We start from the raw sequence: 14,969 nt of genomic DNA, 5'->3' as shown, positions 1-14,969 counted from the left end.
TCTCCCAATCTCTCAGGTTTTGTAAGGTTTCCAATGGCTTCAGATCTTTTCTGTGTGATGTATGGGCGTGAGTGCAAGTACGGAGCTCCTTACTTCTCCGCCATCTTGCCCCCTCCTCCAAATAAATAGTCTTTTAAAATAAAATACCAGAGGATTACTGCTCTTAAGAGCAAAAGAAAGAAAGAAAAGAAAGAAGGAAGGAAAGGAGGAAGAGAAAAGAGGAGAAGTGAGAGCAGAGAAAGGAAGAAGAAGAAAAGTAAAGGAAAGAAGGACATGTTTAGATGGAGACTAAAACATACCTTAACTGTAAGGTAGATAAAAGGTGACCAGCTCCTTGATATAAGGAATCATGATTCAGGGGTGAGGATGATAAGTGAGCAGAATTCTCAGGCCTCCTGGGTGGTTCTGTCAGTTAAGTGTCATGATCTCACAGATTCATGGGTTGGAACCTCACTTTGGGCTCTGCACTGACAGTTGGGAGCCTCCTTCAGATTTTCTCTTTCTCTCTCTCTCTGCCCCTCCCCTGCTTGTGCTCACTCAAGCTCTCTCACTCTCTCTCTCCCTGAAATAAATAAAAATAAACATTCAAAAAAATTTTTTTAAAGTTAGCAGAATTCTTTTCATGCAATCCAAAGTAGATTTTGTGGCTCAGATGAGGAACAGACAAGCATGTCACTCTTTTCATGAAACCTTTTGAGACTCTCAGCATACATAAGCTAAGCTACTCTGAGGTCCAGCCATTCTTTGGCTGAGCCAAAGTTGGAAGCTTAGAGATGGTGTTTGCATTCCACAAAGGACATCCTAACTGGTGCTCCTGCTGTAAACTTGATGTGCAATAGCAGCATCAGGCAAATGACTTAAAGATAGTGAAGTTCTTCTAAACAAGAAGACACCACACCAAATCGGAAAGAGAATCAAAGTTCTTGGTTTTTTGATCCACTGAAATTTTTCTGGGTGCACTTCTGTGCCTGAGGGTTGAACTAGAACATGGACATGTCATGGACACATGCCTTGATCTGAGACACTTCCTTGTACCCCTTTTCCTCCCTACCCCTACAAATGATACCCTTTCACACTAGCCCAGTGGTTCAGCCCAGCGTTGGCCCATTGGTCTTGTCTCTTTCAATTAATTGCAGGTCTATTTGTAGGTTTTCTTTGCCTTTATCTTCCCCAGTGACAGGACAGGGACAACCTTGGACAATTTGTAGTAAGAGTCTCATATTTATGCTCCAGGAAAACAGCACTGGGGCTCTGTTAGAAGTTTGCTGGATTCCTTATGCTAACTGGCTTCCTTCTACCAAAGAACACACATAAGTAGAAACACTGTTACTAAACCAGAGGAAAGATGCTGTTAGCACCATTCCTACAGAGTACTTTGTTTTTCTATTTCGTGTAACTAGGAGCGTGGTTGCATTGCAGACACTAATAAAAGCAAACAAGGACATGCCAACAAAACCTTAACATATCACTGAGTTCTATTCTTGCTCATCCAACATGGGAGTACCTAGAAAACAAGTAGATGAAACTAAATAATGAAATGTCATTTGTTTTGTGTTGAAAACTGGCTAATTAGTTCTGGGGACACATCTATCAGTTATATAAAAAGGTTTTTTATTCTTTTAAAATTAAGACAGACTGGTTTCATTTACCTCTGCAACTTTCTTTAGGTGAGTGGGTATTGTGGATAAAATAAAATCTGTACTACATTTGAATAAACAGACCCCTGGTGTCCAAAAAATGCACAGAGGGGATTTAGAGTGTGAGAGTAAAGTTCATGGTAGAAATATCTGCATAAAAACTGTGCACGACAAAGGCCACATTCCTCACGAAATAGCCAGTAGGACCTTGGGGTAACTAAATTCTCCTGAAAAATTGACCTGTTATCACAGAACCCCCCCCCCAAAGATGGGAAAATTAGTATAAAAAAACATAAAGAAATGTGAAGGGAGAAAAAAAACAACAACATAAAATGCTGGTGTATTTGCTTCTTAAACTGTTCATTAGCACTACTTAATAGAAATGTACAAGCTAATTTTTGAAGTTATTTAAGATGCAACATTAGCAATGATTTGTAGCAAATGTTTCATCTAAAAAATTCCAAGTGTGAAAAGATTTAATGAAGTGCCAATTGGATATTACCATACACCGTGGGTTCTTTCAGTTTGCAGCTCAAGTTACTCTTAGTTCACAATGGTATTCAAGTCTCTCTACAGGTAAATGGAATGAATGAATAATTGTATATAATTCCAATTAATTTTAAGCAAAGCCAAGTCCATTAAAAATGTGCTAAAACTCAGTATGTATATTGAACCAGAAACCAGAAACTAAAGTGAAATAAAACATATTCTTAGATCTTTGCACTGTGAGAATTCTACATTTGTCATTTCTCAAAAGGGAATTACACAAACATTTTTTCCTCAAAAATGCAACAAAGGGCAATTATTTCTGGCCAACATTGAGATATATATGTTATATTCTTCACTTTTTGTATAAAGAGAGAATTACCTAGATTCTCCATTTTGTACCAATGGGGGTATTGCTTTCCTTTATTACTAATATTTTCCCTTATGACAGCAGTAATTGCTGGAGAATAGACTATCAGGTGAGGGAGACTTTTCTGCACTTTCCACAAGCAGACTATGACCTACAGAAAATCCTGTTCTCAGTTTAGGATGAATAAATGAATACAAACTGATCATTTGAGTTTAATAACAGGTTTTGGCACTCCAACACCTCTGGAACTAAATTGACCTCCATGTTTCATATGTGTTTTCCAATATTAACCTTGGATCAGACCTTTCTTTCCTGAAGATAGAACACGTCCTCATTTGATTTAGTCCTGTACTTCCCAAAAGACCTACCAGTCTCATGTAAAGTGGAAGGAATTTGCTTCTCTACATTTGGAGAAAACACATGTAGATTTTTATATTTATTAGACCGATTTTGAGACCTAAAACATAACTTCTGGATTCTGCTTGGATTTCTTTCTGCCTTTAATGTCAGTACAATTCTTCTGGCTTAATCTAGCTCTTGGGGGTTTTTTGGTTTTGTTTGTTTGCTTGTTTGTTTTGTTTTGTTTTTACAATTTTGAACTTCTTTGACTGCAGACTTAAACCTAACCTCTAGTTTGGGCATAAACATCTTTTAGTTGACTGGCATTATTACTACATTGACTGCTAAGTAATAGCTTCAACTTACTGACAAAAGTTGAAACTCTAGATTTACTCATGAACATAAGGTCAGCCCACCATTTTGTTTCATAAAATATTCTATATCTGGACCATGCCAAAAAGTGTAACAAACTTTTCATTTTGTTTCCTAGTGGAAACCATGAAAATTTTACTTGCACTTGGAAAATATGATATATTCTATTTTATTGGGTTTTTGTTGTATTAGATAATGTACAAAATCAGTTAATAAAGAGATCTTTTATTCTAGTAGTGAACATTCAACTTAACTGTATAGTAACCATACAAAAGAACATATATTAAGCATACCTAATCAGGAAAACAATGCATATTTAAGTTTAATATGTATAGAATCGCCAGAATCTAGCTTTTGGCCTGTAATTTGATAGCCAATAATATCTTAAGATCATTTATAACTTGTTAGGAAGAATATGTTCACACAGAATTTAAAAATATATTTAAACTAATATAGATTCCTCTAGAACACACTGTACCTATGTAGAAAGGACTCACAGAGGAGAATGTTGTTTATTTTCTGTGGATGGCTAGTCTCTAGTTCAGGGTCTCTCAACTTCAGGACTGTTGAAATTTTGGACCAGATAATTATTTGTTATGAGATGGCTGTCTCGTGCATTGTAGGATGTCCAACATTATCCCTAACTTCAACCCAGTATATTCCAACGGCATCTCTCTCATAACCTGACAAATGTACCCAAGTAGGGAAGAGGGGCAAATAAGCCCCAGTTAAGAAACACTCTAGATTTATAGTTTTATGCATATTCCCTTAACTATTTTATTAAGATATTCTCAGCTACCTCTTTAATATTATATAACTATGTCTCTATCCTTCTCTCTGTGTCCACTTATTTTATCTTTTTAATTTTTTGAATGTTTATTCATTTTTGAGAGAGAGAGAGAGAGGGAGAGAGAGAGAGAACATGAGTGGAGGAGGAGTAAAGAGAGAGGGAGACATAGAATCTGAAGCAGGCTCCAGGCTCTGAGCTGTCAGCACAGAGCCCTACGCAGGACTCAAACCCACGATCCATGAGATCATAACCTGAGCTGGAGTCAGGCACTTAACAGATTAAGCCACCCAGGTGCCCCTCTCTCTGCCCTTTTAACAGTCAGTTCTAGAGTCAAGGAAGTTTATAGTCATCAACAATGTCTATACATTTTAATGTATCCTGCTGACTTCATGTCTTGTCTTCACATGTTATAGTCTTAACCATAAATATTATTCTAGTTATATATCCACATGTCTACAAAAGCAAATGGTTGAATATTATATATAGTAATCAAATTACCCTTTTATCGTTTATGAAACTCACTAATTTCTAGTTATATAGCTAGGCTATTTCTCCATAGAACTGGTGTTTGTGGTGATATTTTATTTATTTAGAAAACTTTTATCTAACACTTTACATGAAACACTCTGTGATTTGTTGAGAAATGGGTGAATAAGACATGGTCTCTGCCATTACAGCACTCACTAACTTTTTTTTAAAATATGTTTTATTTATTTCTGAGAGAGAGAGAGAGAGAGAGGAGAGAAAGAGAGAGAGAGAGAGAGCATGAACAGGGGAGGGTCAGAGAGAGAGGGGAGAGACAGAATCTGAAACATGCTCCAAGCTCTGAGCTAGCTGGCAGGACAGAGCCTGATGCGGGGCTCGAACCCACGAACCATGAGATCACGACCTGAGCCGAAGTTGGACGCTTAACCTACTGAGCCACCCAGGTGCCCCAGCACTCACTAACTTATGTTGCATACAAACATAAAGTCTTCATAGTTTTATGATAAATTCCATTAGTAAGATATTTATGGGAAGTTAATGTTTCACATAATGAGTAAACACCTCAAAAAGTTTTTAAAGAAAATATTTTAAGATAATAATTTCAAAATATTTAATCTGAGAAACTCAAGCATAATTTTGCATCTTTATCCTAAGCTATCATATCTGTGCTGCCTCATAATCCACTAAAGAACCCAGCTGAAAGGAAAGAAAAAATCTTGCCATTATGGGACTACTGAAAATATCCCTGATTGCATCAATGATAGTTCTGGGATAAATGTCTCATTAAATCACAGCAGGTTAAGCAACAGTTGATCATAAAAATTTTAAATTATACTTTCTAAGTAAGAATTTAAAAGCTGTAGATCTGTTTCCATAGGTCCCCTCTCATGACTTCATTACCCATTTAAAGTATGTTGGAAAGGAACTGTTTATAGTATAAGAGAAAGGAACACAATCATTTATTTGATGCTGATGTTCAACACATCAGACAGAAATGTCAGATCCATGTATTTCTGACCATGTTTTAATAAACAATTTGTATTGCCTGGATGCTCTGAATTATTACTTTATTATTACATATCAGATTATTAACTATCAAATTATGAAAGAAAGACACTAAGAAGGAAACTATGGTTGAAAGCCCTCCTCCCATCTCCGCCCAACGTGCCCCCAACCATCTCCAGGTAATTCGTGACCTGAAAGATGAGCATTTCTGGGGGATGAAATGCCACCCACATACCAAACCACTTGATTAAGCCATCTTTTCCTTTTTTGTCATCACCCCTTCTCATGCTATACCAACTCCAACAAACACAAGAGAATTTATGGTAAATCTGTATCACTTGCCCTAATACATATTTTATCTTTAAATAAAATGTCCTAAGTTTCAAAAAATCCTTAATTTTATTATTTAATAATGTATAACTACAATTATACATCATCAATCATCTACATTGTTGAAGTAGGATTCTCTAGGGTTTCAAGAATTTAGCACAGTCTTGGACACTGGTAATAACTTTTCAAATGGAGAAATGGCAGATACCACATTTAATCTTAACTCTGCAATATCTCATTGATAAAAGTAAGCTCAAACATAATCTCAACTCCTTAAGGGAACAGTGAAGAGGGAGGATATATATGCACATACACATATACGTACAGGAAGACAAAAGGAGAATGTTCAGATGAAAAGTGATGCTAGTTCAGGTTGACTGAGATTGCTAGAATCTTCTGAAAGCAGAATGAAGGCCAGGAGACAGTCTTTTGGCTGCCAGAATAGGATATGGGACTCTCTTTTATCTCGTAGATAAAAGATAATTTAAAAGTTCCTCCTGTATCCTAGGTTATATATATATATATATACACACACTTTTTAGATTATACAGCCTATTCTCAAAGGAACTTCAGGAATTAGGGCAGAAATAGGAAAATAAGGGTGTATGGCTGCATTTAAAGGAAGGCTGCACAGGAAGATGAAATTTTTGTTCCCATTATTTTCCTTTGGAGATGATAGCTTACAGAATGCCCATTTATGCTTACTTTGGAGTAGCGTGTGTGTGTGTGTGTGTGTGTGTGTGTGTGTGTAAACGAAACTAATTCATAGTAGGTAAATCTTAAGTAGGTAGTTTTTTTTTTTTAATCAGCAAATTTTAACTGGAAAGGAATGTCAGCCCTCATCAAATTTGAATTTGATGTCTCTTTAATACCCTTTTAGGAAGACCTCCTATTTGGAGGATGAGAAGTTGAAAATATACTCATTTAACCAACACTCGAGTGGCTACTGGGAGCTTATAAGGAATTGATAACCATAAATATGATCATCATCAAGGCCCAAGAAAGTCACATGGCTCCAGGGAATTCTAGCCATTAGCAAAACCTGGACACCTCTATCCTATTTTAGAAAGCAGCCCTTGGATGCACAGTAAGTACCATTGAGTCCCATGTATGTTACTTAAGTGTCAGATATAGATTAATTGAACCATTAATTAAGATGTTGAAAAGAATTATGCATTCATAGCTAGGCAATATGAGAATGTTCTATATTCAAGGTGCTTTTTCCAGATTTTTGGGACACAGTAAAAAGTAGTTTAAAGGCATTCTAATTTTTGCTCTGAAAATTTCCAGAGGACACTGAGGATAAGGCAATTGTGGCCCAAAGATGCCAATGTGCTAATCCCCAGAACCCTTAAACATGTTACTTTACATGATGAAAAGGACTTTGCAGATGTGATTATATGAAGGATCTGGAGATAGGAAGTTACGTTGGATCATCATGGTGGGCCCAGTAGAATCATAAGCATCCTTTAAATGGAAGAAGGAGGCAGGGGAGTCCGAGAGGGAGATGTAATGATGGAAGCAGACACTGCATTGATTCACGGCCAGGAGCCAATTGATGTGGAAGCCTCTAGAAACTGGAACAAGTGAGGAAATGTACTTCTGTGAGATTCCAGAAGGAATGCAGCCTGTCATAGACTATGTGTCTGGAGTTCTCTCTTGTCCAGCAAGAGAGCGGGATGCAGGATTGAAAATGTGAGAGACACTAATATCCTGGAGGAGACAAGAGAACCAAGTAAGGAATCTTGCTCTGTTTTTATTAGGATGAGAAGTTTTACAAATGTGATGGGCATGCACAATGAGGCAATGAAACCGTGAGCATTAACTCATGGGTGTGGGGGAAAGGAGGTTCTAGAGATATGTGGTGTTAGGGGTTTGGGTCAATACAAAACAAAATTCTGGAGCTGGGAGGAAGGTTGTTTACAACAGACATGAGGATCCAGCTGTGTTTACCTAAACTGGCCTAGGGGACAAGAAAAACAGAGCATGCTACTTCAGGATCATCAAGGCACTTTTTTCCCCCCGCTAATTAGCTCCACTCTGAGCAACTTCGCCCTGTAATGGTCTATAGTCCTATTTACCTGTTTGCCTAATTTGGTCCTTCTTTCTTGTGAAAGCAGCTTTATGGTATTGTACTAAGTTTGGGGGTATTGCTGCCCTGACTACCTAATCTTGTTTACCTCATCATGGATATTTTCATCCTGAGATTCCCTATTGCTATATCTTTGTCCTATCCTGGAGGACTTTGCCCCATTTACCTAATCTTATTTACCTAATCTTGCCTACCCAAACATGGGTGTGTTCTTCTTATGGCTTTCTAATTCTTTATGCCTTATTAACCCATGGTGCAGGCTCAGGGAGTTCCTATGCTGCTTCCCCCCAACAGCCCTAATTATCCACTTAGATTTCTGATCTCTGCAACAGAAAGATAATAAATTTGGATTCTTTTAAACTACAATGTTTGTGGTAATATCACAACAGTGTAGAGACATTTTTAGTATTTTAAAATGTCCATCTATCTATAGGATGGGGAGGGTATATAGTATTAGGAGAGAATCTGTAGGTTTTTGCAGAGTATAAATAATATGATATTTGCCATAGTTGAAAAAATATTAACAATTCGTCCCAAAGTAAACCACTTTATTCTATGGACATGTGCAGTTATGAAAATAATGTAAACATTTCTGTCATGTTTTTTTCATCTAGAGGTAAAAATTCTTAGTTCAAAGGAATAAAATATTGAAAGCCACATCTCAAAAAAGATATAAAATGATAATCCTTTCAGCTTGATTTTTTCAGTAATGAAAACATTATAACATTGTAAAGATAGTATGGACATCAAATTTTAGTATGCCATAAGAAATTTAGGTTTTTTAAAAATGTTTTTATTTTTGAGAGAGAAATAGAGAAAGCATGAGCAGGGGAGGGTCAGAGAGAAATGGGGACACAGAATCTGAAGACAGGCTCCAGGCTCTGAGCTAGCCATCAGCACAGAGCCCAACGCGGGGCCCAAACCCATGAACCATCAGATCATGACCCGAGCTGAAGTTGTATGCTTAACTGACTGAGCCACCCAGTTGCCCCAGAAATTTTGATTTATAACAGAAGATTTGGAAAACAGCAAAAGGAAATATTTCAAAAAAAATTTTTTTAATGTTTATTTCTTTTTGAGAGACAGAGCATGAGTGACAGAGGGTCAGAGAGAGAGGGAGACAGAATCCAAAGCAGGCTCTGGGCTCTGAGCTGTCAGCACAGAGCCCGACATGGGGCTCAAATCTATGAACTGTGAGATCATGACCTGAGCTGAAGTCAGACACTTAACCGACTGAGCCACCTAGGTGCCCCATAGCAAAAGGAAATATTAGAGATTTATCAGTGTAGCACCATATAAATCACATCATGATGTCACTTTAAAACTGAGATTGCTTTTTTTTCATTAAGTGAATCTTTAAAAAAGCTAACAAATGACTAAAGAAATCTGTAAAATACTATGCTATAAATTAATTTATGTCTCAGCAGTTTGTAATATATATTACTTTCTGCTAATTAAGCATTATATTTCCCTCAGACCTACAAAGAAACTTTCATCTATATATATATATATATACACACACACATACTATATATATATATACATACTATATATATACATACTACATATTCTGTATGTGTATATATATATATATATATATATACATACATCTTTTTTCTTCCAGTTTTATTGGGAAATAATTGATATATATCACCATCTACCTTTAAGGTATATAGTATGATGGTTTGATTTACATATAATGCAAAATAATTACTACAGTCAGTTTAGCCAACATCCATCTTGTCACGTAGACAGTATAAAAAGAAAAGAAAGAAAAAAGGGAAAAACTTTCTTCGTGATGAGAACTCTCAGGATATAATCTCTTAACAACTTTTGTATATATCATACAGCTGCGTTAGCAACAGGGATAACGTTGTGCATTACATCACTAGTACCGATTTATCTTATAACTGAAGGTTTGGACCTTTTGATCCCCTTCCTCAAGTGTTCCCCATCCCAAAACTCTGATAACCAAAGTCTCATGTCTTTTTTCTGAGTTTACTTTTTTTAATCCCACCTATAAGTGAGATCATTCAGTGTTTGTTTTTGACTTATTTCTTTAGCATAATGCCTTCAAGATCTATTCTTTTTAATGTTCTTTACTGCTTTACATAGCTCTGACCTATAAATCCTTCCTTTGTTTCTATAAGTCTTCAGATATATACTTGCTTCCTTTTAGCATCTCTATAATATCATGACAAATACTGTTGTTTACCTTTTTATGAGAAGATGGTTGAATTGTTTCTTTAAGAGATAGTAGAAAAAAAAAGCTCAGCTTTTATTTGGGAATCCTCTGTATTTCATAAATATTTTATTTTTCTTATTTTTAATGTTTTGTTTTTTTTTTTTTCTGAGCGAGAGAGAGAGACAGCGTGAGGGTCAGAGAGAGAGGGAGATACAGAATTCGAAACAGGCTCCAGGCTCTGAGCTGTCAGCACAGAGCCGGACACAGGTCGAACCCACAAACTGTGAGATCATGTCCAGAGTCGAAGTCAGACGCTCAACCGGCTGAGCCACCCAGGTGCCCCTCATAAATATTTTAATCATATGGATCTTAATGAAATAAAATAGATGTTCAGACACTATTTATGAATTACTAAAAAGAATCCTTAATTTTCTGTCATTTTTTCCCATATTTCTCTCCCACCCCTCCTTTAAAATATTTGGATTTCTAGAAATTCTGTATTTTCAAGCTAAAAAGAAAAAGAAGAGAAAGAAAAAGCCTTTCTTCAGTGCAGCCTAGAATGTAAGTGGAGAGATAAAAGCAAAGAATCCTTAGGCAGAGAGATCAAGGAAAGTATTCAAAAAGGATGAGTCGGGGTGGAGAAGTTAAGTGGTTTGAGTTTTAAGTATCTATTTTACCAGAGATATTCTGCAATTCTTTCACATCCTTANAAGGGGGATTTTATAACTAAATGCTGACTCTAAATCCTAGAATCCTATATATCTAAATATATGTATAATTTTTTTTTGAGAGAGGAAGAGAGAGGGAACATGATCAGGGGAGAGGGGTAGAAGGAGAGGGAGAGAGAATATCTTAAGCAGACTCCATTCTCAGGGTGGAGCCTGATACGGGGCTCCTTCTCAAAACCCTGGATCATGACCTGAGCAGAAATCAAATGTCATACCCTTAAGCAACTGTGCCATCCAGGTTTGTCAAGGGACAACTTGAATAAAAACAGAAGCATGTTTCCATCAGTGGCCTGGTTACACTGACATTGTCTAGGATACATAATAATTAGGTCTGCATATCTTACAGAGGTAATTGTCTTACTGCTTTTTAAACAAGCCTTAACTTTAATCCTGTATTTTCAAAAACATTTTTATAACACCTGAAAATTCCTGCCAAAATGAAAAATCCTGTGAATCTGTCATTTGGTTGAGTTTTATGTCTTACATCTTCCAGAGTCAAGAACTAGCAATTTTCTTTACTTATGCTTCGACAGTTTTCCATACCTATATATTTTAAATATCCTACTGTAGAACAGATTTAAATATAGAAAGCCATAATAAACAATTAGGGTTGTGTGCCTAAGACATCATGCACTCAACAGGAAATTGGTTAATCCAGTTGCAGATGTATATAATTCTAACTTTAAACTACTTCTGGTGAAAATAAAGTTCTCTGATAGAGAAAAGGATACATCTGTACAGGTAATAATTCTGGCCCTAAAAGACCAAATTTCCTAATTAGCATTTAACTAAATGCTATTATGAATTAATTATAGATTGGAAGAAATTAATAGTACATAGAATACTGGTCACAAGCTCATTTTGAAGGCTGTTACTAATTACAAGTCAGTGTTACTTGTACAATTAGAAGTTAAATACTAGAGCTTTGCTCTAATTGGGAAGATCCGAAAGAGTTGTTTCCTGCATGTGGTATAGACCAAAGCATCCCTACGGAAGTTAGTAATGCTGCCTTAGGGAGTCAAAGGAACAGCAGAGCTCTGGCAAGGAACTGGAAGATACAAATTAAAAGCATAGTGTATGTGAGGGAATTGAAACTTGATGTTCTTGAGGTAGAGGTTAGGCAAACACTCACCACAAAGCTACAATAAGAGTTAAACACAAAAACATATTCTACAAATCTTGGTAATCAAAACCAGATCTGAATCTCTGCCATTAATTTGACCCCACTTTCACCACACCTATAATTGAGCCCATGTAAACTAGACATAATGAAAACTGCTAATTTATCGAAGAAATTTGATCTAAATGATGTTAACGTTGTTGACAGAACTGTGTGGTTTCTAACCAAACTGGGAATATATTTGCTGTTGTTTTATTTCTTCAACTTTAAGTGGAAAGTTTTTTAGTTCACTGTTTTTTATACAAATGTATAAGAGAATGATGATTTATTTTTTAACTATTTTTGAAAGAGAGAGAGTGTCTGTGAGCAGGGATGGGTCAAAGAGAGAGACATACACACAGAATCTGAAGCAGGCTCCAGGCTCCGAGCTGTCAGTGCAGAGCCTGATGCAGGACTGAGACCCACAAACTATGGGATCATGACCTGAGCTGAAGTCAGATGCTCAACCAACTGAGCCACCCAGGTGCCCTGAGAAATGATTTCTTGACCCTCATGGCTGGGATTCAAAGGAGAAAATTCTCTGGTTGTTTGCATGATTCTAGTCTTTACTATTACATAGCTGATGGTTTGCCTCAACTTCATTTCAGGGGAACAGTTCTAATGTGAAGACAGTGGTTTGTGGATGATGTAACCCAGACACAGTTTTGGATTTTGACTAAACCCTCCTAGACCTGCTCCTGAAGAGCTTGCCCCCTGAGGTTGTCAGAGAATCTCACTTTAGCACCACGAGGTACCTTAGAGTCTCAGGCATGGCCTGGGACCTGACTCGGGCTTTTTAGACTTGGATTTTACATCTTCCTGAACTCTGATGATGATGGAAAGGTGTTAACTGAAGAAAGAGTTATCTGTTTTTACCTTCTGGTGGTCCTCAGAGGCTTTCCTAGAATCAATGAGTAGAATTAACTTGAGGAATCAAAGGGAAGCCGTTCTCTGTGGAGGACTGGCTTTCCAAACCTGGAAGACACATCTTGAGAATGCGCTATGCTGTTAACAGCTAAAACTCTGCCTATATGAAGGATCTTAGCTTCAAATTTAGTTCAGGAGCTATTTGCAATTACATTGCTTCTTCCAAACTGACCAGTTGGGAAGCGTCTCTGTCTGCTCAGGATGCTGTAACAAAATACCACGGATTGGGGGGCTTTAAACAATAGAGGTTTATTTCTCATGGTTCTAGAGGCTGGGAAGTCTAAGATCAAGGAGCTGGCAGATTCATTCTCTGGGGAGAGCTCTCTTCCTGGCTTGCAGATGAAAGCCTTCTCGCTGTGTCCTCACATGGCAGAGACAGAAAGCAAAGCAAAAAAAAAAAAAAAACCACATACACACAAAAAACAAAAACAAACAAACAAAAAACACCCTCTCAGCATCTCTTATTATAAGGTCACTAATCCCATTGTGAGGATGCCACACTCATGACTTCTATGCCTAATTGTCTACCAATGGCTCTATCTCCAAACATCATCACATGGGTGGTTAGGACTTCAACATAGCAATTTGGGGGGAACACAATTCAGTCCATAGCAGGAAGACATCCCAGATTTTTAAGTTATGGTATCTGATTTACATTATATTTTATTTTGCAAACATCCCACAGAACATTGAAGAAGAGATGTAGGAACAGTTCTGTCACAGTGAGTCTCATAGCTCATGCTCAGGCATAATTTTATCTAAAAATCATGGGATGCTTAATTTCACAAAAGCTACTTTCAGTAAAGCACAAAAGGAAATCAATGCTAGGGTTAATACAACTCATTCTGACCTAGTCTATGAACAGAAAAACCCAGTACATTTTCCATCAAGATAGCACTTTAAAAGAGAGCATTTTGTGCTTATCATTAACTCATTTACTTTAAGAGAGAAAAAGTAAAACTGCTTTGTATCACAGTCCTTCTTGACCTACCTTCATAATAAAGGGGTTTTCTACTTAGATTTGCTCTTTTCATAGAAACACAGTTAGAAATTGATTTTGATGTTCCCTTATCATTTTTTTAGTTCCCTGAATCCCCCGCAGGAAATGGGGGAACTTGCAACATAATATAATAGACTAAACAACCAAGAACAGTTGTAGTCCAGACTGTCCAGGATAGATGGTTGTGGAGCTTCAAAACTAAGTTAGATGCAGATCCTGACTGGGGCCATATCCTCAAGGGAAACAGAGAAGGGCCCTCCCTTCTAGGAAGAGGATACCATAGGGGCCGAGGACACAGAAGTGTGTCACTGTCCTCACTGTGTTTGAAAATGGTGAGTAGCCACTGTGGTTGTAGCAAAGTAGCCTTTTCTGGACTAGTGGAGAGAGAAAAAATAAAAGATGAAGAGATCAAAAATATTTTTGATATAAGACCAACAGATCAAAACACCTTACTAAGAAATTATCCTTCACAGAGTATATCTAATTAAAGGAAGAAATTCAAAACACATGTTCTTCTTTCGGGCAATCAGAGCAAACACAACAGAGAACAAGTGACTTCAAGACTATTGAATTATATGTTGTCATTCAAAAACAATTGACAATAGACACATTTAGGAGGAAAGCTTTGTGGCAGATAAGAAGCCTACTGGACTAGTTGTTTTTTTTTCTTTTTCTTTTTTTCTTTTCAAACATCACTTAGTGCTTATTAGCCATGAAATGCTAAAACAGTTTCAGATATATTGTAAATAAAATGATGAGATTCCTGACCCTGTATGTTGCACATGGTAGATCCTCGGCTAATTTTATTCTCTTCAATTAGTGGGGCAAGGCTAAGGCGGGAGCAGGTAGGGAGACATGAGAGAAAGGTGAGGAATAGAGGTCAAGGTTCTTTATTACTACAAATTATTTCCCAGGCCGGTCTTTCCCTTGGAGACAGGAGCTGGTATATCTCAGCTTATATATCTACTATAGCAGCCACTTCACTTAGAGATTCGGTGCCTCTCTCTTGAGAGGCAAAACCTTCTAAATAAAAAAGTGTGAAGCACAGACAAATGTAAGGCTA

General features: G+C 37.0%; 1 protein-coding gene across 1 annotated transcript in view; it reads left to right on the top strand.

Moving 5' to 3' along the window:
• The window catches only part of LOC144239071 (uncharacterized), a 426,062-nt gene that overhangs the window by 320,094 nt on the left and 90,999 nt on the right, over positions 1–14,969 (top strand). The window contains exon 5 of the mRNA XM_077773060.1: positions 6,696–6,902. The gene's annotated coding sequence lies outside the window, so the exon portion shown is untranslated. The remainder of the gene's footprint in view (positions 1–6,695; positions 6,903–14,969) is intronic.

This window comes from Crocuta crocuta, unplaced genomic scaffold, assembly GCF_008692635.1.
Source record: "Crocuta crocuta isolate KB4526 unplaced genomic scaffold, BGI_CrCroc_1.0 scaffold140, whole genome shotgun sequence".
NCBI classification, from domain to species: Eukaryota; Metazoa; Chordata; class Mammalia; order Carnivora; family Hyaenidae; genus Crocuta; species Crocuta crocuta.
This window is presented reverse-complemented; position numbering and strand designations above follow the sequence as displayed.